The sequence below is a fragment of the Aquarana catesbeiana genome, linkage group LG06 (assembly GCF_042186555.1).
Source record: "Aquarana catesbeiana isolate 2022-GZ linkage group LG06, ASM4218655v1, whole genome shotgun sequence".
NCBI classification, from domain to species: domain Eukaryota; kingdom Metazoa; phylum Chordata; class Amphibia; order Anura; family Ranidae; genus Aquarana; species Aquarana catesbeiana.
This window is the reverse complement of record NC_133329.1, coordinates 391,136,441-391,163,811: the sequence shown is the minus strand read 5'-3', so window position 1 is coordinate 391,163,811 and position 27,371 is coordinate 391,136,441. Positions and strand designations below refer to the sequence as shown.

The 27,371-nt window shown below is 41.4% G+C and overlaps 1 long non-coding RNA gene across 2 annotated transcripts; it reads right to left on the bottom strand.

The window, feature by feature from the left end:
* Nucleotides 1-1,843: 1,843 nt before the first annotated feature.
* Nucleotides 1,844-26,403, bottom strand: LOC141147184 (uncharacterized). 2 transcript variants are annotated; one of them, XR_012245028.1, is made up of 3 exons: nucleotides 26,311-26,403; nucleotides 13,498-13,593; nucleotides 1,844-2,234 (listed from the first exon to the last, which is right to left on the bottom strand). It is a non-coding gene; the product is annotated as an uncharacterized lncRNA (long non-coding RNA). The 2 variants fall into 2 exon arrangements; XR_012245026.1 differs by lacking the exon at nucleotides 26,311-26,403 and having other exon boundaries at nucleotides 13,498-14,545.
* Nucleotides 26,404-27,371: the final 968 nt, after the last annotated feature.

Sequence of the window (27,371 nt, the reverse complement as noted above, 5' to 3'; positions counted from 1 at the left end):
TTGATTGCCCCCCCCCCCCCCAGTGTTAACCCCTTCCCTGCCAGTGCCATTTATACATTGATCAGTGCGTTTTTTATAGCACTGATCAATGTAATAATGTCACTGGTCCCCAAAAAAGTGTAATTTGGGGTCAGATTTGTCTGCCGCAATGTCGCAGATCACCGCCATTACTAGTAAAAACAATAAATAAAAGTCCCTAAATCTACCCCATAGTTTGTAGATAACTTTTGCGCAAACCAATCAATTTACACTTATTGCGATATTTTTTTTTTTTTATATTTTTTTTTTTGGGGGGGGGGGGGATATGTATTATATCAGAAATTTAAAAAAAAAAATTTTTTCAAAACTGTCAGTCTTTTTTTGTTTATAGTGCAAAAGAATAAAAACTCCAAAGGTGTTCAAATACCACCAAAAGAAATCTCTATTTGTGGGAAAAAAAGGACGTCAATTTTGTTTGGGTGCAGCCGCCGCAGGACAGCACAATTGTCAGTCAAAGCGACACAGTGCCGGATCACAAAAAATGGCCTGGTTAAGGGGGCAAATCCTTCCGGGGCTGAAGTGGTTAAAGCAGTGTTAGGTTATAAAAAAAATATCTCAAGCTTTCAGAAAATGGAAAGAATATGGCACAACTGCAAACCTACCAAGACATAGCCGTTCAACTAAACTGACCGGCCGGGCAAGGAGAGCATTCATTAGAGAAGAGCCAAGAGGTCCATGGTAACTCTGGAGGAGCTGCAGAGATCCACAGCTCAGGTGGGAGAATCTGTCCACAGGACAACTATTAGTCGTGTTCTCCACAAATCTGACCTTTATGGGAGAGTGGCAAGAAGAAAGACATTGTTAAAAGAAAACCATAAGAAGTCCCATTTGTAGTTTGTGAGAAGCCATGTGGGGGACACAGCAAACATGTGGAAGAAGGTGCTCTGGTCAGATGAGACCAAAATTGAACTTTTTTGCCTGAATGCAAAACGCTATGTGTGGGGGAAAACTAACACTGCACATCACCCTGAACACACCATCCCCACTGTGAAACATGGTGGTGGCAGCATCATGTTGTGGGGATGCTTTTCTTCAGCAGGGACAGGGATGCTGATCAGAGTTGATGGGAAGATGGATGGAGCCAAATACAGGACAATCTTAGAAGAAAACCTGTTAGAGTCTGCAAAAGACTTGAGACTGGGGCGGAGGTTCACTTTTCAGCAGGACAACGACCCCAAACATACAACTAGAGCTACAATGGAATGGTTTAGATCAAAGCATATTCATGTGTTAGAACGGTCCAGTCACAGTCCAGACCTAAATCACATTGAGAATCTGTGGAAAGACTTGAAAATTGCTGTTCACAGACGTTCTCCATCCAATCGGACAGAGCTTGAGATATTTTGCAAAGAAGAATGGGCAAAAATGTCCCTCTCTAGAAGTGCAAAGCTGGTAGAGACATCCCCAAAAAAACTTGCAGCTGTAATTGTAGAGAAAGGAGGTTCTACAAAGTATTGACTCAGGGGGGCGCCATACAAATGCCCCCCACACTTTTCACATATTTTATTGTGAAAAATGTTGAAAACCATTTATCATTTTCCTTCCACTTCACAATTATGTGCCACTTTGTGTTGGTCTATCACATAAAATCCCAATACATTTCTGGTTGTAACATGACAAAATGTGGAAAATGTCAAGGGGTATGAATACTTTTTCAAGGCACTAATACTTGGGGGTTCTAAGTGAAAAAGTAAAAAAAATTGCCCCAGCAGGCAGCAAGTGGTTAATATGTTACAAACAGAATTGAATAAGGTCCCCTTTGCTGGCTAGAGATCTGTGGTAGATGCTCCACACACCACAAGTGAACAGTTCAGATATATTTTAATAGGTCGAAGGAGGAAACCAACATTTTTTTTCGAGGCCCCAACATAGCCGGCTGCATCAGAGTTTCCAGACCGATGACACTGCCTATGGACAAAGTTGCACGATTGGTGGTATTTAGACCAGTACAGTCTCAGGCACAGGGGTCTTCTTTATTTCCTAGCAGTGACGCTGCACTGCGGTGATAAGGATTCTTTCCTTGGCCTCCCTCTTCTGCCATTGGCTGGATGTGTGCAGGCCGAGCCTCGTACTGAGGTTATAAGCGGAAAGAGGCTCCATGGAGATGGGCCAGGAGTTTGGAGGTCTTTGGAAAAGCCTGAAGGCTGCTGAAGAAAACAACCATCATCTGCATTCAGGGAAGCGTCCTTCAATAACTGGAAGAGAAACAAAAGATCAGGTATTCAGAAAGAGATTTCTTCCAATCAGAAAACGTAATTTCCTGTGCATTCACTGGGACAGGAAATCAGGGTGAATGTTCCCAATGGGGACACAAACACCAATAGCAATTTTGACAGAGGTTCTAACCCCCTGGTGCCCAACTGGTGGCCCTTTGGCAGTTCAATGTGCAGCCCCTGGGCCCCTGCCAACTGTGTTTGTATGTTCTTGCCTAGACTGACTTCCAGCAGTTAAAGGCCAATTGAACTTTTAGTTTAAATCTGCTAAATACATGTCAGGTTCATAAAAGCAAAAGGTGTGCACAGCCTGAGTAGAAAAGCCAGTCCCCTGCCAGCATGCTGCAGAGTAGCACCCATGCTCTCTGTATGCGGAAGCAGCAGCCTCTCTGCACATGCCCCCCCCCCCCCCCCCCCCCCCCGCTGAGTCAGACCAGGAGCTCTCCAATCAGCAGGGAGCAGGAGCTTTTCAATTGAGAGGCTTATAGGGGTTGTGTTGAGCCTCTGAAGACCACAGCAAGGGTGCCACTCTGCAGCATGCTGGCAGAGGACAGGATTTTCTACTCAGGCTGTGGCTGCTTTATAAAAAAAAAGAAAAAGAAACACAACTGTAAAACTTTGCGCATCTTTTGGGAAGTAGCAATGTGGGTAGGTGACAATGACAAGGAAATGGCACCAACATCCCTGTAGATAAGTGTAGACAAGGGAAATTTTTGAGGGTGCCGGCAAAACAAGAAGAAGTCATTTCAATACTCCGCAATATGTATAAAAAAAATGACAAGATTTTTATTGCTACATACAAGACAAAGTTAAAAGTTTTTTTTTGGTACAGTGGAACCTCGGATTGCGAGTAAAGCGGTTAACGAGCGTTTCGCAATACAAGCACTGTATTTTAAAAAAACGTAACTCGGTTTATGAGTGTTGTCTCGCAAAACGAGCACAATTCAGGCCAAAGCGGTGGGCAGTACCGCTTTTGGCCTGAGGTGGGGGGGGGCGCCGGAGCCAAGCAGAGCCGAACGTCCGGAAATGCACGGAAAGGCCCCGAGTACAGCACGGCTGACCTCGGCAAATCTCGGGTAGGAAGTCTTTCCGAGGTTTGCCGAGGTCAGCCGAACTGTTCTCGGGCCTTTTCGGCCGTTTCAGAGGCTCTCCAGCCTCCCCCCCCCCCGCCTCTGCCCGCATGCGGTATTGCATCCCATTGAAGTCAATGCGGAATGAATTATTTTCGTTTCCGTTGACTTCCATGGGAAAACTCGCTTTGATATGCGAGTACTTTGGAACACGAGCATTCTCCTGGAACGGATTATGCTCCTAATCCAAGGTTCCACTGTATAAGTTATGTGCACATGTACAAGGAAACATCTAGAATTCAAAGCAGATGACAACATTGAATCACTCGGCAATATCATTGGAGTGATTGTCCCGACATGTTTCGCCACTCTGGGCTCATCAAGGGATGTTTTAAAGAACAATTAGATGTAACACTGCATAGAACGAAAGAAAATTAAAAACATTACATTGACTTAGAATACAATACAAAAAAAAAAATAGGAAATAAAAATAATAATGGCACGGTAGAGTCGGCTGTCGACTACCACGCCCATCACCAATCGCTCACCCATATGAGGATCTTTTGCCTGCGACTCAATGTCAAGAAAAACCGTCACTGGGTAGTGCACATAGGGAGACGCCAAATAGGGCCCGAAAAAATTGTTCGCCTGGAATCTAGCCAAAGGAGTAGTGCAAAAATGAATAAATGAAAATATCCTAAGTGAAATATAAATCTACTATAAAAAATAATTTAAGTGAAAGGGAGTGAGGGGAGGGGGGGGGAGAAAGGACTAGGAAAAGGAAAATAAGGGATGGAAGATGACAAGTAGGGAAGAAGGGGGAGGAGAGGGGGAAAGAAAGGATGGAGGGAAGGAGGGGGATCTTTTATTTTGATGCACCTGAAATGCATTTAGCTGATTTTAACTGAAAGTTCAATTGGACATTAAATGCCCAAATTCTCTGACCATCTCCTGTATCATGTCTGCAGTCTCTGACCATCTCCTATAATATGTCTGCAGTCTCTGACCATAACCTGTACTATGTCTGCAGTCTCTGACCACCTCCTGTATCATGTCTGCTGTCTCTGACCATCTCCTGTATCATATCTGCAGTCTCTGACCATCTCCTGTATAATGTCTGCAGTCTCTGACCATCTCCTGTATAATGTCTGCAGTCTCTGACCGTCTCCTGTATTATGTCTGCAGTCTCTGACCGTCTCCTGTATCATGTCTGCAGTCTCTGACCATCTCCTGTATAATGTCTGCAGTCTCTGACCATCTCCTGTATAATGTCTGCAGTCTCTGACCGTCTCCTGTAGTATGTAAAAGAAAAAAACTGCGCTGTTTCCAAACCAACAACTACAGCTGCAGCTCAAAGTGAAATGTACACAATCATAAATAGATAAACGTAAGGAGCTGCACTTCTCAAAAAACATAGTTACATAGTAGGTGAGGTTAAAAAAAGACACAAGTCCATCAAGGCCAACCTATGTGTGTGATTATATGTCAGTATTACATTGTATATCCCTGTATGTTGCGGTCGTTCAGGTGCTTATCTAATAGTTTTTTTTAAATTATCGATGCTCCCCGCTGAGACCACCGCCTGTGGAAGGGGATTCCACATCCTTGCCGCTCTTACAGTAAAGAACCCTCTATGCAGTAAAACTGCTTTTCTTCTAATTTTAATGAGTGGCCACGAGTCTTGTTAAATTCCCTTACGTGACGTAAAAGGCTGCCAGGGAACATCAGAAGGAGAGCGTAGCTGCACTGGACACAGCGAGTGAATAATAGAGCATTGAACCCTCACTGTGTCCTTTTATAGAACTCCCAGCACAGCAGGGTATCAATATTATAATAAATCACACAGGCAGCACAGTAAGTGCTCGTTTAATTTTTTTTTTTTTTTTTCGTTTATCAGATCATTTCATTTAGATGCGGCATTCGTTATTTCAGAAAAATTCGTTACGTTCAGTTTGCCAAATTTGGAAGGAAATTCCAATACCTATAATTTAATAGTTTATAAATAATAATAATAAAAACTATAATAATGGTTAATAATTTAATTATGTTAGAAAATACGAAAAACAAAATTATCCAAATGTTTTTCGTTCTTTCGAATTTCGTTTTAGAAATTTTTTTTTTTTTTAAATTCAAATAGTCTTTCGTTCATTCAAAAGCAGAGCCATGATAGAGCCATGATAGGGATATGATAGAGATATTATAGAGCTATGATAGGGCCATGATAAGGCCATGATAGGGCCATAATAGGGATATGATAGGGCCATGATAGGGATATGATAGAGATATGATAGAGCTATGATAGGGCCATGATAAGGCCATGATAGGGCCATAATAGGGATATGATAGAGCCATGATAGGGATATGATAGAGCCATGATAGGGATATGATAGAGATATTATAGAGCCATGATAGGGCCATGATAGGGATATGATAGAGATATTATAGAGCTATGATAGGGCCATGATAGGGCCATGATAAGGCCATGATAGGGCCATAATAGGGATATGATAGGGCCATGATAAAACCATGGTAGGGCCATGATAGGGATATGATAGAGCCATGATAAGGCCATGATACAGTGGCGTAGCGTGGGGGGTGCAGGGGGTGCCGTGGCCCCGGGCGCGACATTTAGGGGGGCGCCAGTATGTGCCACTGGCTGCCTCCTCCTAATTTCAAATTCCTGTGTACCCTGCGCTCCGGCCGCCATGTTAAGTGTCCGGCGCCCTGTGATTGGGCGTATGGGGGTCATGTGAGGCGTAGGGCTGGCCTGTCCTCGATCGCTCCTGAAGTCCCGCCTCCGCACATGACCCCCCATACGCCCAATCACAGTGCGCTGGACACTGAACATGGCAGCAGGCAGAGCGCAGGGGAGAGAAGAAACAACGTGAGCCGCCGCTGTCTTCTCCTCCTCATCCGGACTGATGCAGGCCAGGATAAGAGGTGAGTGAGACTCCCTCGTGAGAGTCTTGTTACTGGCCGGGGGGGCGGCGGGGTGAGAGAGAGAGACTGTAGGCAGGACAGTATAGTGTAGTATAGTGGTCAGTATAGTGGACAGTGTAGTGTAGTATAGTGGTCAGTATAGTGGACAGTATAGTGTAGTATAGTGGTCAGTATAGTGGACAGTGTAGTGTAGTATAGTGGTCAGTATAGTGGACAGTGTAGTGTAGTATAGTGGTCAGTATAGTGGTCAGTATAGTATAGTGATTAGTATAGTGTAGTTTAGTATGGAGGTCAGTGTAGTGTAGTGGTCAGTATGGGGGGCAGTGTAGTGGACAGTATAGTGTAGTAGTCAGTGTAGTGTAGTATAGTGGACAGTGTATTATGGTGGTCAGTATAGTACAGTATAGTGGTTAGTGTAGTATAGTAGTTAGCATAGTGGTCAGTATAGTGTAGTTTAGTATGGAGGTCAGTGTAGTGTAGTATAGTGGTCAGTATGGTGGTTAGTGTAGTGGACAGTATAGTGGTCAGTATAGTGTAGTGGACAGTGTAGTATAGTGTGGTGGTCAGTGTAGTGTAGTATAGTGGTCAGTATAGTATAATGGACAGTGTAGTGGTCAGTGTAGTGTAGTATGGTGGTCAGTATAGTGGACAGTGTAGTATAGTGGACAGTGTAGTGTAGTATGGTGGTCAGTATAGTGTTGTGTAGTATAGTGGACAGTGTAGTATGATGGTCAGTATAGTGTAGTATAGTGGTTAGTGTAGTATAGTATAGTGGTTAGTATAGTGGTCAGTATAGTGTAGTTTAGTATAGAGGTCAGTGTAGTGTAGTGGACAGTATAGTATAGTGGACAGTGTAGTGTAGTATAGTGGACAGTGTAGTGTAGTATAGTGGACAGTGTAGTGTTGTATGGTGGTCAGTGTAATGTAGTATAGTGGACAGTGTAGTATAGTGGACAGTGTAGTATGGTGGTCAGTATAGTGTAGTATAGTGGTCAGTGTAGTATAGTGGTCAGTGTATAGTGGACAGTTTAATGTAGTATAGTGGACAGTGTAGTATGGTGGTCAGTATAGTATGGAGGACAGTGTAGTGTAGTATAGTGGTCAGTGTAGTGTAGTATAGTGGACAGTGTAGTATAGTGGTCAGTGTAGTGTAGTATAGTGGTCAGTGTAGTATGGTGGTCAGTATAGTGTAGTATAGTGGACAGTGTAGTGCAGTATAGTGGACAGTGTAGTGTAGTATAGTGGACAGTGTAGTATAGTGGACAGTGTAGTGGTCAGTGTAGTGGACAGTATAGTGGTCAGTGTAGTATAGTGGACAGTATAGTATAGTGGTCAGTATAGTGGTCAGTGTAGTATAGTGGACAGTATAGTATAGTGGTCAGTGTAGTGGACAATGTAGTGTAGTGGACAGTGTAGTTCTCAGTGTAGTGGACAATGTAGTGTAGTGGTCAGTATAGGAATCAGGTAGGTCAGTACTATTGTATTTGAAGGGACTCAGGGATAGGAAGTCCACAGGTTAGGGGGGGGGGGGGCGCAAATTACTTGCCTTGCCCCGGGTGCTGACAACCCACGCTACGCCACTGCCATGATATAGCCATAATAGAGCCATGGTAGGGCCATGATAGGGATATGATAGGGATATTATAGAGCTATGATAGAGCCATGATAGGGATATGATAGAGATATTATAGAGCTATGATATAGCCATGATAGGGATATGATAGAGCCATGATAGGGCCATGGTAAGGCCATGATAGGGATATTATAGAGCTATGATAGGGCCATGATAGGGATATGATAGAGATATTATAGAGCTATGATAGGGCCATGATAAGGCCATGATAAGGCCATGATAGGGCCATAATAGGGATATGATAGGGCCATGATAAAACCATGGTAGGGCCATGATAGGGATATGATAGAGCCATGATAAGGCCATGATATAGCCATAATAGAGGCATGATATAGCCATGATAGGGATATGATGGAGCCATGATAGGGCCATGATAGAGGCATGATATAGGCATTAATATAGCCATGATATAGCCATGATAGAGGCATGATATAGCCATGATAGGGATATGATATAGCCATGATAGGGATATGATATAGCCATGATAGAGGCATGATATAGCCATGATATAGGCATGATATAGCCATGATAGGGATATGACAGAGATATGATAGAGCCATGGTAGGGCCATGGTAGAGGCATGATAGAGGCATGATAGGGATATAATAGGGCCATGATAGGGATATGATAAAGCTATGATAAGGCCATGATAGGGCCATGGTAGAAGCATGATAGGGATATGATAGAGCTATGGTAGGGCCATGATAGGGATATGATAGAGCTATGATAAGGCCATGATAGGGCCATAATAGGGATAGGATAGGGCCATGATAGGACCATGATAGGGATATGATATAGCCATGATAAAACCATGGTAGGGCCATGATAGGGATATGATAGGGCCATGATAGAGGCATGATATAGCCATAATAGAGGCATGATAGGGCCATAATAGGACCATGATAGGGATATGATAGAGCCATGATAGAGCCATGATAGGGCAATGATAGAGCCATGATAGAGCCATGATAGAGCACCTGCTTACTGTGCTGTCTGTGTGATTATTGCGACATTCGTTATTTCAGATAAATTCGTTACGTTCGGTTTGCCAAATTTGAAAGGAAATTCCAATACCTATAACTTAATAGTTAATAAATAATAATAACCTATAATAATAGTTATAATTAAAATAATAATAATAAAAACTATAATAATGGTTAATAATTTAATTATGTTAGAAAATACGAAAAACAAAATTATCCAAATGTTTTTCGTTCTTTCGAATTTCGTTTTAGAATTTTTTTTTTTTTAAATTCAAATAGTCTTTCGTTCATTCAAAAGCAGAGCCATGATAGAGCCATGATAGGGATATGATAGAGATATTATAGAGCTATGATAGAGCCATGATAAGGATATGATAGAAATAGTATAGAGCTATGATAGAGCCATGATAGGGATATGATAGAGATAGTATAGAGCTATGATAGAGCCATGATAGGGATATGATAGAGATAGTATAGAGCTATGATAGAGCCATGATAGGGATATGATAGAGCTATGATAAAACCATGGTAGGGCCATGATAGGGATATGATAGAGATATTATAGAGCTATGATAGAGCCATGATAGGGATATGATAGAGATATTATAGAGCTATGATAGGGCCATGGTAGGGGTATGATAGAGCTATGATAAAACCATGGTAGGGCCATGATAGGGATATGATAGGGATATGATAGAGATATGATAGAGCCATGATAGGGATATGATAGAGATATGATAGAGCTATGATAGAGCCATGATAGGGATATGATAGAGATATGATAGAGCTATGATAGAGCCATGATAGGGATATGATAGAGATAGTATAGAGCTATGATAGAGCCATGATAGGGATATGATAGAGCTATGATAAAACCATGGTCGGGCCATGATAGGGATATGATAGAGATATTATAGAGCTATGATAGAGCCATGATAGGGATATGATAGAGATATTATAGAGCTATGATAGGGCCATGGTAGGGGTATGATAGAGCTATGATAAAACCATGGTAGGGCCATGATAGGGATATGATAGGGATATGATAGAGAAATTATAGAGCTATGATAGAGCCATGATAGAGATATTATAGAGCTATGATAGGGCTATGATAAGGCCATGATAGGGCTTAATAGGGATATGATAGGACCATGATAAAACCATGATATACCCATGATAGAGGCATGATATAGCCATGATAGGGATATGATAGGGCCATGATAGGAGGCATGATATAGCCATGATAGAGGCATGATAGAGCCATGATAGGGCCATGATAGAGGCATGATATAGCCATGATAGAGGCATGATATAGCCATGATAGGGATATGATAGAGCCATGATAGAGGAATGATATAGCCATGATAGAGGCATGATATAGGCATGATAGGGATATGATAGAGATATGATAAAGCCATGGTAGGGCCATGGTGGGGCCATGGTAGAGGCACGATAGAGGCATTATAGGGATATAATAGGGCCATGGTAGAACCATGGTAAAGCCATGGTAGGGATATGATAAGGCCATGATAGGGCCATGATACAGGCATGATAGGGATATGATAGAGCTATGGTAGGGCCATGATAGGGATATGATAGAACTATGATAAGGCCATGATAGGGCCATAATAGGGATATGATAGGGCCATGATAGGACCATGATAGGGATATGTTTGAGCCATAATAGAGGCATGATAGAGCCATGATAGGGCCATAATAGGACCATGATAGGACCATGATAGGGATATGATAGAGCCATGATAGGGCCATGATAGAGCCATGATAAGGCACCTGCTTACTGTGCTGTCTGTGTGATTACTGTAATGCTGATGATCATAAGACGGTGAGATGCTGCTACTTTACACTTCATTTGGGTGAAGCAGTAAAGATGTGCAGCAGAGCTGCATTTTTACTGCCCTCCAAACAAAGCCACTTTAACCTCTTCCCGTCCAGCGATGTACCAGTACGTCTCTGGATTGGAAGGGTGATATCTCGGTCATCACTGCAGCAATGATATAATTTTTTAGCCCCAGCAATTCTGCACAAACTAAAAGTAATCCTAGTGGCTAAGAAGCCGCTGGATTATTTTTCCAGGCAGTGGAAGAGGGTCCCTCAACCACCACCTTTAAGATGGGACCAGTAGCATCCAGTTCCTTAGACACAGTGAGAGGGGTGGATGTCGTTCCTCCCACTGTGTGACGTCACAAACCAGGAGTGGCGAGAATTGTATCACTTCCGGTTTTGTTATCATGTAAACAATCCATTACCGGCCTGAACAAGCATCTGATCAGACTGATCTTGGTTTGATCAGGTGCTTTGGAGGCCAGAGGACAGATAAGAGGGTCTAAAAGACCCCAGATATCTCCATAAACAGGACCTGTCATGGCCTATACTATCACAAGGGATGTTGTACATCCCTTGTGAAAGGAAAGAACAAAGAAAAAAAAATGTAAAAGATACAGTGTAAGATTTTTTTATTTAAAAAAAAAAAAAATACAATTTAAACTGCCCCCACTCCTTTGTGCAATTGCAAACACACACATATATGTAAATGGCAACAAACCTGCATTTTGTTTTGAGCCGAGGTCAGGGGTGGGGTCAAGGGTGTGGTTGAAAGAGGCCCCATCAGGTAGGCTGTGCGGAGGCCCCATGATTTCTAACAGCGGCCCTGGTGACTCGGCTCAGGTGCCCCCATAGCAAGCTGCTTGCTGTGTGGGCACTCAACAGGAGGAAGGGGCCAGGAGCACCGATGAGGGACCTGAGAAGAGGAGGATCCGGGCTGCTCTGTGCAAAACCAACTGCATAGAGGAGTTAAGTAAGCATGTCCTCCAGCCAATGTATGTCCTCCGACACCTGCTGATTAGCGAGGAGAGACACAGAACAGAGCTCTGCCTATGTAAACAAGGCAGAGCTCTGTCCTGTCAGTGGGGGATGTGCGGGATTTCGGTTCCCTGCAAAGCAGGGACCGATTGTATGATTGAGTGCTAAGGCTGCTTTCACACTGATGCGCTACAGTTTACCTGCACCGTGGGTTCAGCGCAGTGCGCCTGTGGCTTTCCTGTGGGTTAGCTGCACTTTGCCATAGAATTCTATTATATCCTGCAGGTGTGATGCACTTTCTGAAAGCACACCAAACCCACAGGTAATAACAGAAGTCTATGGCTCAGTACGGGTAATAATAGAAGTCTATGGCTCAGTACGGGTAATAATAGAAGTCTATGGCTCAGTACGGGTAATAACAGAAGTCTATGGCTCAGTACGGGTAATAACACAAGTCTATGGCTCAGTACGGGTAATAACAGAAGCCTATGGGTCAGTACAGGTAATAACAGAAGTCTATGGATCAGTTCAGGTAATAACAGAAGTCTATGGGTCAGTACAGGTAATAACAGAAGCCTATGGGTCAGTACAGGTAATAACAGAAGTCTATGGGTCAGTACAGGTAATAACAGAAGTCTATGGGTCAGTACGGGTAATAACAGAAGTCTATGGGTCAGTACAGGTAATAATAGAAGTCTATGGGTCAGTACAGGTAATAATAGAAGTCTATGGGTCAGTACAGGTAATAACAGAAGTCTATGGGTCAGTACAGGTAATAACAGAAGTCTATGGCTCAGTACAGGTAATAACAGAAGTCTATGGGTCAGTACAGGTAATAATAGAAGTCTATGGATCAGTACAGGTAATAACAGAAGTCTATGGGTCAGTACAGGTAATAACAGAAGTCTATGGCTCAGTACAGGTAATAATAGAAGTCTATGGGTCAGTACAGGTAATAACAGAAGTCTGTGGGTCAGTACAGGTAATAATAGAAGTCTATGGGTCAGTACAGGTAATAACAGAAGTCTGTGGCTCACAGGTAATAACAGAAGTCTATGGCTCAGTACAGGTAATAATAGAAGTCTATGGCTCGGTACAGGTAATAATAGAAGTCTATGGCTCAGTACAGGTAATAACAGAAGTCTATGGGTCAGTACAGGTAATAACAGAAGTCTATGGCTCAGTACAGGTAATAACAGAAGTCTATGGGTCAGTACAGGTAATAATAGAAGTCTATGGGTCAGTACAGGTAATAACAGAAGTCTGTGGGTCAGTACAGGTAATAATAAAAGTCTATGGGTCAGTACAGGTAATAACAGAAGTCTGTGGCTCACAGGTAATAACAGAAGTCTATGGCTCAGTACAGGTAATAACAGAAGTCTATGGGTCAGTACAGGTAATAACAGAAGTCTATGGCTCAGTACAGGTAATAATAGAAGTCTATGGCTCGGTACAGGTAATAAAAGAAGTCTATGGGTCAGTACAGGTAATAACAGAAGTCTATGGCTCAGTACAGGTAATAATAGAAGTCTATGGGTCAGTACAGGTAATAACAGAAGTCTATGGGTCAGTACAGGTAATAATAGAAGTCTATGGCTCAGTACAGGTAATAACAGAAGTCTATGGGTCAGTACAGGTAATAACAGAAGTCTATGGGTCAGTACAGGTAATAATAGAAGTCTATGGATCAGTACAGGTACATTGCACCGCACCTGCAGATCAATGTGAAAGCAGCCCAGTGTAGCGAGTGCAGAGTGCAGATATCCCCATTGCTGTTTGATTTTTTATTAAAAACTGACCTCAATCTTCACTTCTTCCTCAGGATTCCTGCAGGTATCGTTGGCGGTTGCTGTCCCCCAGGCGGGTATGGCTGGCGGCTGCTGCTGGCTGTCCCCCTGGATGAATACAGATGGTCGGTTTTGCTGGTACTTCTGGCGGGTATTGTGGATACTGCTGGTGGGTACTGTTGGCGGGTGCTGGTGGGTTTTGCTGGTACTACTGGTGGGTACTGTTAGCAGTTACTGCTAGCGGTTATTGCTGCTGGGTACTCCTGGTGGGTATCGCTGGCGGCTGGTGTCCCAGGCAGAGTACATTTGGTATCACTCCGCCTGTGACAGGAGCCGGCACTATACAGGACTCATTGGCTCTGCTCTCTACTGCAGCCGCATGCTTACTCTAGCGACGGCTCCATTCACACGATTCTCGGGGATGGCGGGTCGGAGAACCCGTGATCTGGGCTTGCTGACCGGCCACCCCAGAGCAGGAGGTGGCGGGTCACATCAGAGGGTTGCGTGGGCCAGCAGTTGGGCATATAATATTAGTAGTGATCACTGTATTGGTGTCACTGGTTCCCACAATGTGTCAGTCAGTGTCAGATTGTCCGCCGCAATATTGCAGTCCCGCTAGAAGTCGCTGATTGCCGCCATTACTAGTATGAATAAACAAATATAAAATCCAGTATATATCGCATAGTTTGTAGATGTGATAACGTTTCTATAAACCAATCAATTTACACTTAGGCCCCTTTCACACTGGGGCGGTTTGCAGGCGCTATTGCGCTAAAAATAGCGCCTGCAAACCGACCCAAAACAGGCGCTGCTGTCTCTCCAGTGTGAAAGCCCCGAGGGAGCGGTGCGCTAGCAGGCCGGGAAAAAAAGTCCTGCTAGCTGCATCTTCGGAGCGGTGGAGGAGCGTTGTATACACCGCTCCTTCACCGCTTCTTCCCATTGAAATCAATGGGACAGCGCGGCTATTCCACCGGCAAAGCGCCTCTGCCTTTCTCGGCCGCTAGCGGGGGGTAAAATCGCCCCACTAGCGGCCGAATACCCACGGTAAAGCGCCGCTTTACCGCCGATGCCCCCCCCCGTGTGAAAGAGGCCTTATTGGGATATTTTTACCAAAAACATTTCGCTTAAATTGATGAAGAAATTTGATTTAAAAAAAAAAAAACAATTATTGGAAATGTTTTATAGCGGGAAGTAAAAAGATATAATTTTTTTTTTCAAAACTGTAGTTTTTTTCCTGTTTATGGCGCAAAAAATGTAAAAAAGCAGCGAGGTGATGAAATCCCACCAATAAAAAGCGCTATTTGTGGGATAAAATGATAGAAATGAGATTTGTGTACGGCGTCACATGACCGCGCCATTGTCAGGGAAAGTCACATGTGCGCTTCAAGAGGCGATTCTGCCGCCACTCATTATGACACCAAAGGGGGAACTTTGTCCCCGGAGGAGCCCAGAGCGCCCCCTGATGGGGGATCTATCAGACATTTTAGGGGGGTTTAGCTGGGGCCCCCCTGATTCCATTCTGTATGATCAGAGGAGAGCAATACCCCCCCAGGGGAAACCCTTGGGACAGTCAGAGATTACATACATGATACAAGAGTTAGAGATTACATACATGACACACGGGACGATCATAGATTTTATATATATGACACATAGGACAGTCACAGATTACATACATGACACACGGGAGTGTCATAGATTACATCTATGACACACGGGACAGTCACAGATTACATACATGACACACGGGAGAGTCATAGATTGCATACATGACACAAGGGACGGTCAGAGATTACATACATGACACAAGGGACAGTCACAGATTACATACATGACACAAGGGACAGTCAAAGATTACATACATGACACACGGGATGGTCAGAGATTGCATACAAGACACAAGGGACAGTCATAGATTACATACATGACACAAGGGACAGTCACAAATTACATACATGACACACAGGACAGTCATAGATTACATACATGACACACGGGATGGTCAGAGATTGCATACAAGACACAAGGGATAGTCATAGATTACATACATGACACACGGGACAGTCATAGATTACATACATGACACACGGGACAGTCATTGATTACATACATGACACAAGGGACAGTCACATATTACATACATGACACACGGGACAGTCATAGATTACATACATGACACATGGGATGGTCAGAGATTGCATACAAGACACAACGGACAGTCATAGATTACATACATGACACAAAGGACAGTCACAGATTACATGCATGACACAAGGGACGGTCACAGATTACATACATGATCACGAGATGGTCACAGATTACATACATGACACAAGGGACAGTCACAGATTACATACATGACACACGGGACAGTCACAAATGACATACATGATCACGAGATGGTCTCAGATTACATACATGACACAAGGGGCAGTCACAGATTACATACATGACACACGGGACAGTCACAAATGACATACATGATCACGAGATGGTCTCAGATTACATACATGACACAAGGGGCAGTCACAGATTACATACATGACACACGGGACAGTCACAAATTACATATATGATCATGGGACGGTAACAGATTACATACATGGCGCAAAGAACTTGAGGTGCCCAATAATTGTTAATGGCGCCCCAAATGCGATGATCAGACGTGTGTTCTGTCTTGTGGAAAAGCTGCATGCCTTAAAAGTTTCTAAAGCTTCTATAATGTGTTTGTCACATATATGGCGGCCCATTCAAGTGAACGGGTTCCCCTATGTGCGAAATACAAGGAAATGTGATGAGGAATGTTTGTTATGTGAAGTATACAGGGATCTGAGGGATGGTATATAGAAATGTGATGAGGAATGTTTGTTATGTGAAGTATACAGGGACCTGAGGGATGGTATATAGAAATGTGATGAGGAATGTTTGTGTGAAGTATACAGGGATCTGAGGGATGGTATATAGAAATGTGATGAGGAATGTTTGTTGTGTGAAGTATACAGGGATCTGAGGGATGGGATATAGAAATGTGATGAGGAATGTTTGTTGTGTGAAGTATACAGGGATCTGAGGGATGGTATATAGAAATGTGATGAGGAATGTTTGTTATGTGAAGTATACAGGGATCTGAGGGATGGGATATAGAAATGTGATGAGGAATGTTTGTTGTGTGAAGTATACAGGGATCTTAGGGATGGTATATAGAAATGTGATGAGGAATGTTTGTTATGTGAAGTATACAGGGATCTGAGGGATGGTATATAGAAATGTGATGAGGAATGTTTGTTATGTGAAGTATACAGGGATCTGAGGGATGGTATATAGAAATGTGATGAGGAATGTTTGTTGTGTGAAGTATACAGGGATCTTAGGGATGGTATATAGAAATGTGATGAGGAATGTTTGTTATGTGAAGTATACAGGGATCTTAGGGATGGGATATAGAAATGTGATGAGGAATGTTTGTTGTGTGAAGTATACAGGGATCTGAGGGATGGTATATAGAAATGGCTGGACAGAGATTCCTGGCACATGGAGAGACATAGAGATGTCTTCAATGGCTTCTTGCTCAGCACTGCAGTGACAACTCTCTGCACTTCTAGGCTGGCTTCATATTCACCTCTCTCCAAAATCCTAAAGTTTTGTGACTTTGTTCCCCTCCCCAGCAGATGTACTACTCCATCCAAAGCCTGGAGTTCAGTGACAGTATGATCTGGAGGGAGGGGGGGTCAGAGGTCAGGACTCAGGGAGGAGGAGCTGAACAAAGCTTCCTACTCACCCTGACCAAACACAACACTGACGAGGGGGAGTTTCAGGCCTGGAAAGTAATGCACCTCCAGGAACTCCTCCCTCTTCCATGGGCTACACCCCCATCCTGCCCACTCAAGCAGCAGCCTGCAGGAGATAGGCTGGGAACCTGCAGGGGGTGGGGACTCCAGTGTCTGGCATTACTGAAGTCAAGCCATCAGACAGTTGCAAATCAGTGGTCATGCTATCAGACGAGTATTTTTTGGTTGGATTTTAAACACAAAAACTAAATATAACATAATGGATATGTGACAGCTCTGTATAATCATTATATTATATGTTACATCACCCTCTCTAACATTTACAATACAGTATGATTTTACTGTGGAAATTTAAAGATACAGAGCCCCAAATACCAACCCATTGGCTATATAGTGACATTTTTCCAATACTTCTAAATGGGTTCAAAAAAAATTCTCCCATTGGACCAATACGTTTACAATGTAGATGTGTCATACACACCCCCCTCTATGATATCTTACAATACGGTAAGATTTTACTGTGAAAATTTAAAGATACAGAGCCCCAAATACCAACCCATTGACTACATAGTGACATAATTGCAAATTGGGTTCAAAACCAATTCTCCCATTGGACAATACGTTTACAATGCAGATGTGCCATACACACCCCCCTCTATGATATCTTACAATACGGTATGATTTTACTGTGGAAATTTAAAGATACAGAGCCCCAAATACTAACCTATTGACTATATAGTGACATTTTTCCACTAATTCTAAATGGGTTCAAAAAAAATTCTTCCATTGGACCAATACGTTTACAATGCAGATGTGTCATACACACCCCTCTCTATGATATCTTACAATATGGTTAAATTTTACTGTGGAAATTTAAAGATACAGAGCCCCAAATACCAACCCATTGGCTATATAGTGACATTTTTGCATAATTGCAAATTGGGTTCAAAAAAATTTCTCCCATTGGACCAATACGTTTACAATATAGATGTGTAATACACACCCCCCGCTATGATATCTTACAATACGGTAAAATTTTACTCTGGAAATTTAAAGATACAGAGCCCCAAATACCAACCCATTGGCTATATAGTGACATTTTTCCAATACTTCTAAATGGGTTAAAAAAAAAATCTTCCATTGGACCAATACGTTTACAATGCAGATGTGTCATACACCCCCCTCTATGATATCTTACAATATGGTATGATTTTACTGTGGAAATTTAAAGATACAGAGCCCCAAATACCAACCCATTGGCTATATAGTGACATTTTTCCAATACTTCTAAATGGGTTCAAAAAAAATTCTCCCATTGGACCAATACGTTTACAATGCAGATGTGCCTTACACACCCCCCTCTATGATATCTTACAATACGGTATGATTTTACTGTGGAAATTTAAAGATACAGAGCCCCAAATACTAACCTATTGACTATATAGTGACATAATTGCAAATTGGGTTCAAAACCAATTCTCCCATTGGACCAATACGTTTACAATGCAGATGTGCCATACACACCCCCCTCTATGATATCTTACAATATGGTATGATTTTACTGTGGAAATTTAAAGATACAGAGCCCCAAATACTAACCTATTGACTATATAGTGACATTTTTCCACTAATTCTAAATGGGTTAAAAAAAAATTCTTCCATTGGACCAATACGTTTACAATGCAGATGTGTCATACACACCCCCCTCTATGATATCTTACAATATGCTTAAATTTTACTGTGGAAATTTAACGATACAGAGCCCCAAATATCAACCCATTGGCTATATAGTGAGATTTTTGCATAATTGCAAATTGGGTTCAAAAAAATTTCTCCCATTGGACCAATACGTTTACAATATAGATGTGTAATACACACCCCCCGCTATGATATCTTACAATACGGTAAGATTTTACTGTGACAATTTAAAGATACAGAGCCCCAAATACCAACCCATTGACTACATAGTGACATAATTGCAAATTGGGTTCAAAACCAATTCTCCCATTGGACCAATACGTTTACAATGCAGATGTGTCATACACACCCCTCTCTATGATATCTTACAATATGGTTAAATTTTACTGTGGAAATTTAAAGATACAGAGCCCCAAATACCAACCCATTGGCTATATAGTGACATTTTTGCATAATTGCAAATGGGTTCAAAAAAATTTCTCCCATTGGACCAATACGTTTACAATATAGATGTGTAATACACACCCCCCTCTATGATATCTTACAATACGGTAAAATTTTACTCTGGAAATTTAAAGATACAGAGCCCCAAATACCAACCCATTGGCTATATAGTGACATTTTTCCAATACTTCTAAATGGGTTAAAAAAAAAATCTTCCATTGGACCAATACGTTTACAATGCAGATGTGTCATACACACCCCCCTCTATGATATCTTACAATACGGTATGATTTTACTGTGGAAATTTAAAGATACAGAGCCCCAAATACCAACCCATTGGCTATATAGTGACATTTTTCCAATACTTCTAAATGGGTTAAAAAAAAATTCTCCCATTGGACCAATACGTTCACAATGCAGATGTGTCATACACACCCCCCTCTATGATATCTTACAATACGGTTACATTTTACTGTGGAAATTTAAAGATACAGAGCCCCAAATATCAACCAATTGGTTACATAGTGACATTTTTGCATAATTGCAAATTGGGTTAAAAAAAATTTCTCCCATTGGACCAATACGTTTACAATGTAGATGTGTCATACACACCCCCCTCTATGATATCTTACAATACGGTAAAATTTTACTGTGGAAATTTAAAGATACAGAGCCCCAAATATCAACCCATTGGCTATATAGTGATATTTTTCCAATACTTCTAAATGGGTTAAAAAAAAATTCTCCCATTGGACCAATACGTTTACAATGCAGATGTGTCATACACACCCCCCTCTATGATATCTTACAATGCGGTATGATTTTACTGTGGAAATTTAAAGATACAGAGCCCCAAATACCAAACCATTGGTTACATAGTGACATTTTTGCAATATTTCAAATTGGGTTCAAAACCAATTCTCCCATTGGACCAATATTATTATTATTATTATTATACAGGATTTATATAGCGCCAACAGTTTGCGCAGCCCTTTACAACATGGGGCAGACAGTACACTTACAATACAAATCAATACAGGAGGGATCAGAGGGCCCTGCTCGTTAGAGCTTACACGTTTACAATGCAGATATAAACACCCCAGATATATATAGATATATATAAAGAGTCCAAAGGGTTGCTGCACTTAAAAACTTTCGGTTGCTTTATTTCATGTAGTCACATGGAAAAATTACAAAGCAAGTACAATCTTTCCAGACGTAATCATGACATTAAATGCCTATATAATGCAGATATGGATGGATTACGTTTCGGGCTAGTATGCTTGCACCCTTCCTAAGATCCATCAGAGCATATCTAACAGGTTTACTGCAATCAATCCTTTAAATACAAATTAGTGGTATACATCACCTGTGGAAACAATATGGTTGATTGATTCAATTCATAGTATATTCATCACCTGTGCAGATACGTGTTTTTTACACCATAGACACAAGATCTAACAATTAGCGGCCGATATCCTTATCTCATCATTCTTATTCTCCAAATGTGTTATATGAACCTATGAAAAATACATACATAGATAGAATGAGCATACCCATATACAGACCTCCCTATTTCGAAACACATTTCTATGTTTTTTTCATTTTTATTATCACTTATAAATCAATACTGTTAAATAAACAAATAAAGATCCAAATCAACATTTAAACCATATGGAGCAATAGTATTTAGAAAATGTATCCAATAAACTTCTCTTTTCCTCAAGGTTATTTCACGGTTACCCCATCCCCTCCTATTTTTCTCTATTCCCTCCAGGACCATATACTTTAATTGTGATGCATTATGTCCATATTCCACGAAATGTCTGGCTAATGGTAGTTGTGTTAATTTGTCACGTATTGAATATTTGTGTCTTGCTATCCTGTCTTTTACTTTTTGTGTAGTTTCTCCAACATACACTAAACCGCATGGGCACTTAATGGCATATATGACATATGATGATTGGCAAGTGTAATACCCACGTATAGGGTTATTGAAGCCCCTATGTGGATGTGCAAAAACTTTTCCTTTTATCATGGAGTTGCATTGTATGCATGACAAACACGGATATGATCCAAGGTTTTTTTGTCCTAAAAAAGTTGGTTTAATAAATGTGGATGTGGGTTGGTCCGATTTTATTAGTTAGTCGGTCCCGTATTGTTCTACCTTTCCTATATGAGGACATGGGGGGGATTCCAGAATTCCTGTATCATCGGATAACTAGTTCTTAAAAGGTTCCAATGTTTTTTACTTATCTTAGAGATGTTTTTAGAAAAAGGGTGGTATTGCATAATAAAGGGAATTCTCTTTGTTTCTCTATGGGTTGTTACATTATGGTCAGTATTGAGAGATTCCGTATCAACTAAGGTTCGGGGGTATCTTTTATTGATGAGTTTATTTTTCATTTCTTTGAGTCTCTGGTCACCGCACAGGGGATCACTCACGATCCGCTGTACCCTCAGCATTTGACTTTTTGGAATAGACGAGATAGAAAACATTAGGGGGATGAAAGCTGTTAAAGTGTAATAACTGGTTATGATCTGTGGGTTTCACATACAGATCAGTACTAATCTGTGTGTTACTCAACTTCAATGTAGTGTCGAGAAAAGTAATCCTGTTATTACCAATTTCAATATTAAATTTCAGGCCAGGTATTAAATAGTTAATATATTTATCGAACAGAAATAGGCTCTCCATGTTGTCATCCCATATAGCGAAAATATCGTCCACAAATCTATACCAACAATGGCAATGTTGGAGAAATAGTTAATTCACATAAATAAAAGAGGTTTCTATCATATTCATAAATGCATTTGCATATGGGGGTGCAACATTTGAGCCCATCGCTGCCCCATTTAGTTGCAAAAAATGAGTATCCTTGAAGAGAAAATAGTTTTCCTCAAGGACAATTCTCAACAGTTCTAGAAGGAACAAGATCTGTTCAGTTTTATAGATACCTGATTGGGTTAACAGTCGTTGACATGCCTCTATTCCCAAACTATGAGGGATGATAGTAAACAGACTGGAGACGTCCCATGATATCAGGACGGAATCTGGTGACAACTTAATATCCTGAATTTTAGTCAAGAAATCTGTAGTGTCTTTGATATACGATTTGATATTTAACATTAATGGTGTTAGACATTTGTCCAAATATTGTGCTAAACAGGTTGTCACAAATTCCATACCCGATACAATGGGATGTCCCGGGGTTTTTTTTGGGTCTTTATGGATTTTTGGTAACATATATAATACTGGTGTAACCGGATATTCACACACCAAAAATGTCATAGTTTCGTCATCAATAATTTTATCCTTAACCGCATTCATAAGGATTTTTTTGATTCTTTTTTGTACTCTAAAGACTGGACTAGAATCAAGTTTTCTATATGTAAGGGTGTCACCAAGATGTTTCATCACTTCATTTTCATACATGGGGGTGTCCATTACCACAATAGCTCCCCCCTTGTCAGCCGGTTTGATGGTGATATCGCGCCGGGCTGACAAGGAGTTTAATGCTGTAATCTCATCTTTATTCAAATTATGGGGTATATGATCTCTTTTATTCCTATCACACAAGAATTTCTTTATGTCATTTTCCACTTTGTCTATATACACCTCCACTGCAGCACATGATGTAGGGGGTACTTTAGTGCCTTTCAATTTTAAACCCATATTTTTAATTGATAATGTAAGTGATTCCTTATATGTGGTAATCGACCCACCTGATAAATGTGCTTTAAATCTTAATTGTCTGTAAAATCTATACAAATCCTGCTTAAGTACAAAATCATCCATTCTTTCTTTAAGGCAAAAGCCCAAACCCTTATTTAATACACTAAGTTCGGCTTCAGACAAAATAATGGAGGAAATGTTATGTACCAGGTTTTCTTCTAGTGTCTCTGTCGGTTCTGCCGTCTGGTAGTTACACCTCCCGTTGCGTCTTTTCTTGATTCTCCGGCCGCCCCTCCTGGTCCGGGTTCGGTCATATTTGCTGGTAAAAAAGGAGTAGTGGATGCGTTGTTTGATGATCCAGTAGATGTGATAGATGAGATGGAGCTAGCGAATTGTTTGCGCTGTATTTTCCTATGTCCTTTTGGGTGATGGTATATGGGATCCATCCAGTTATAGACACGATCACTTTTGTAGTCTTCCCGGTCCCGCTCAAGTTTTGTATGTTTGCGAAGCTGGACATTAGTATGAAATTTCTCCAATTTATCTTTGTTAGTTTTCTTAAATTCCATTAGTTCCTCTTGATTTGAACATTGTTGTAGTTGTTCTTCTAATTGGACAATCTCCTGCTGTACAAGAGTTCTTTCTTGTTGCAAAAATTGTACAGTTAATGTCATGATATAAAAGGAACATTTATTTAGAATTTGTGCAAACTTGGTTTTGAAGTCCATATTTTGTGAAAATAAAGTTGGAATTAAACGAACTCTTAATCCTCTGGGGATCATTTGCATCTTATAGTATTCCGCTAGTGTTACCTCGTGTAGTTCCATTGTAATAGCTCTCTGTGTAAGCTTCTCCATTTTCTTGATTAGTTGTATTGGGGATGACTGGGTCAGGAAATCTCTAGATCCCATAGTGTCTGTGAAGATCCTTGAGGTCTCAGTTTCAGAGAAAGAGTATAAGCCACTCGTTGCCATCCTTGTGATGATTCCACACAAAATAGCCGGTGCTCGTTCTCAAGGGAAGAATATATTCAAATCGTAGAGGAGCCGCACCCAGCTTACGATTCACTGCCAGCAATCAGGTCTTCCCACCGACCTTATATATAGAAAAAGAGTCCAAAGGGTTTCTGCACTTAAAAACTGGAATTCTGGAATCCCCCCATGTCCTCATATAGGAAAGGTAGAACAATACGGGACCGACTAATAAAATCGGACCAACCCACATCCACATTTATTAAACCAACTTTTTTAGGACAAAAAAATCTTGGATCATATCCGTGTTTGTCATGCATACAATGCAACTCCGTGATAAAAGGAAAAGTTTTTGCACATCCACATAGGGGCTTCAATAACCCTATACGTGGGTATTACACTTGCCAATCATCATATGTCATATATGCCATTAGGGGCCATGCGGTTTAGTGTATGTTGGAGAAACTACACAAAAAGTAAAAGACAGGATAGCAAGACACAAATATTCAATACGTGACAAACTAACACAACTACCATTAGCCAGACATTTTGTGGAATATGGACATAATGCATCACAATTAAAGTATATGGTCCTGGAGGGAATAGAGAAAAATAGGAGGGGGGGTAACCGTGAAATAACCCTGAGAAAAAGAGAAGATTATTGGATACATTTTCTAAATACTATTGCTCCAAGTGTTGATTTGAATCTTTATTTGTTTATTTAACAGTATTGATTTATAAGTGATAATAAAAATGAAAAAAACATAGAAATGTGTTTTGGAAATAGGGAGGTCTGTATATGGGTATGCTCATTCTATCTATGTATGTATTTTTCATAGGTTCATATAACACATTTGGAGAATAAGAATGATGAGATAAGGATATCGGCCGCTAATTGTTAGATCTTGTGTCTATGGTGTAAAAAACACGTATCTGCACAGGTGATGAATATACTATGAATTGAATCAATCAACCATATTGTTTCCACATTGATTGATTGCAGTAAACCTGTTAGATATGCTCTGATGGATCTTAGGAAGGGTGCAAGCATACTAGCCCGAAATGTAATCCATCCATATCTGCATTATATAGGCATTTAATGTCATGTTTACGTCTGGAAAGATTGTACTTGCTTTGTATTTTTTCCATGTGACTACATGAAATAAAGCAACTGAAAGTTTTTAAGTGCAGCAACCCTTTAGACTCTTTATATATATATATATATATATATATATATATATATATATATATATATATATATATATATATATATAGCCAGTGTACAGATATTTGGGTGTTTATATCTGCATTGTAAACGTATTGGTCCAATGGGAGAATTGGTTTTGAACCCAATTTGAAATATTGCAAAAATGTTACTATGTAGTCAATGGGTTGGTATTTGGGGCGCTGTATCTTTAAATTTCCACAGTAAATTCATACCGTATTGTAAGATATCATAGAGGGGGGTGTGTATGACACATCTGCATTGTAAACATATTGGTCCAATGGAAGAATTTTTTTTTAACCCATTTAGAAGTATTGGAAAAATGTCACTATGTGGTCCAATGGGAGAATTGGTTTTAAACCAATTTGGAATTATGTCAATATGTAGTCAATGGGTTGGTATTTGGGGCTCTGTATCTTTAAATTTCCACAGTAAAATCTTACCGTATTGTAAGATATCATAGAGGGGAGTGTGTATGACACATCTGCATTGTAATCGTATTGGTCCAATGGGAGAATTATTTTTGAACCCATTTAGAAGTATTGGAAAAATGTCACTATGTAGCCAATGGGTTCGTATTTGGGGCTCTGTATCTTTAAATTTCCACAGTAAATTCATACCGTATTGTAAGATATCATAGAGGGGGGTGTGTATGACACATCTGCATTGTAAACGTATTGGTCCAATGGGAAAATGATTTTTTAACCCAATTTGAAATATTGCAAAAATGTCACTTTGTAACCAATGGGTTGGTATTTGGGGCACTGTATCTTTAAATATCCACAGTATAATCTTACCGTATTGTAAATGTTAGAGAGGGTGATATATGTGTGACAACTCTGTGTAATCATTATTTTATATATTACATTACGTTATATTTAGTTTTTCTGTGTTGAATATCCAACCAAAAAAACTTGTCTGATAGCATGACCACTGATTTGCAACTGTCTGATGGCTTGACTCCAGTTCTGGCATTTACGGGGCTAATGGTTTCCATGGAAATCATCACCTCGGCTTGTTTACCTTTTGCCGTCTCTGAGCCGCACATGCGCAGTAGCTGCAGGGACGATTTCACGTGTCTCCTCCTGTCAAGTCACGTGGCCTCGTTCTGACCGTTACGTGCAACACGTGACTGCTGCAGAGAGCGACCTAACGGCTCAGGTGGGAGTGGGCGTGATCAGCGCATGGGATGGGCGTGACCAGAGGATGAGTAGCCAATCAGGAGCTGGAGGCTGGAGCCGTTACACTTGTGACGTCACGGCTTGATCAGGTAAATAGCCGAGCGGGGGAAGGGAGCGCGTCAGTGCAAGGAGAGCGGAGAAGAGGAAACATTTCCGACACAGAGCTCCGGAGGGAGGAGCCATTGTCCGGACTACAGCCGGGTCACAGTGTGTCTGTGTGTCCGGGGAACCTGCCTCCTCTGCTCAACCTCTGAAGAACTACATCTCCCAGCAATCTCTGTCCACATGAGGAACTACAACTCCCAGCATGTACTGTGTAAGTAATGGGGGTTCAGCTCCCAGCCTGGAATAGGATGTTACAGGACTACATATCCCAGCATGATTTCTTCTATAGATGTACTACAAGTCCCAGCAATCTCTACATACCCCAGCCTGCTACTCTCCCCCTCCTCAGGGGTAATTGCACCCCACCATCCTCTCCCACCACAAGTGGTGGGTCCCCTCCCCCCAGGATGGGGGAGGGCTGATCGGGACTGGGGAAGTGCAATTCCCCCTGAGGAGGGGGAGGGGCCGGGGAGCAGACTGGGGTATGTAGAGATCACTGGACCTGTAATATCTCCATAGAGAAAATCATGCTGGGATATGTAGTCCCACAGCATCTTATTCCAGGCTGGGAGCTGAACCCCCATCACTTACACAGTGCATGCTGGGAATTGTAGTTCCTCATGTGGACAGAGATTGCTGGGACTTGTAGTTCCTTTAGAGCTTGAGCAGAGGAGGCAGATCACACAGACACGCTGTGACCCGGCTGTAGTCCGGACAATGGCTCCTCCCTCCAGAGCTCTGTGTGGGGGATGGTCCCTCCTCCCCCGCTCTCCACACACTGACACCCACATCTCCACT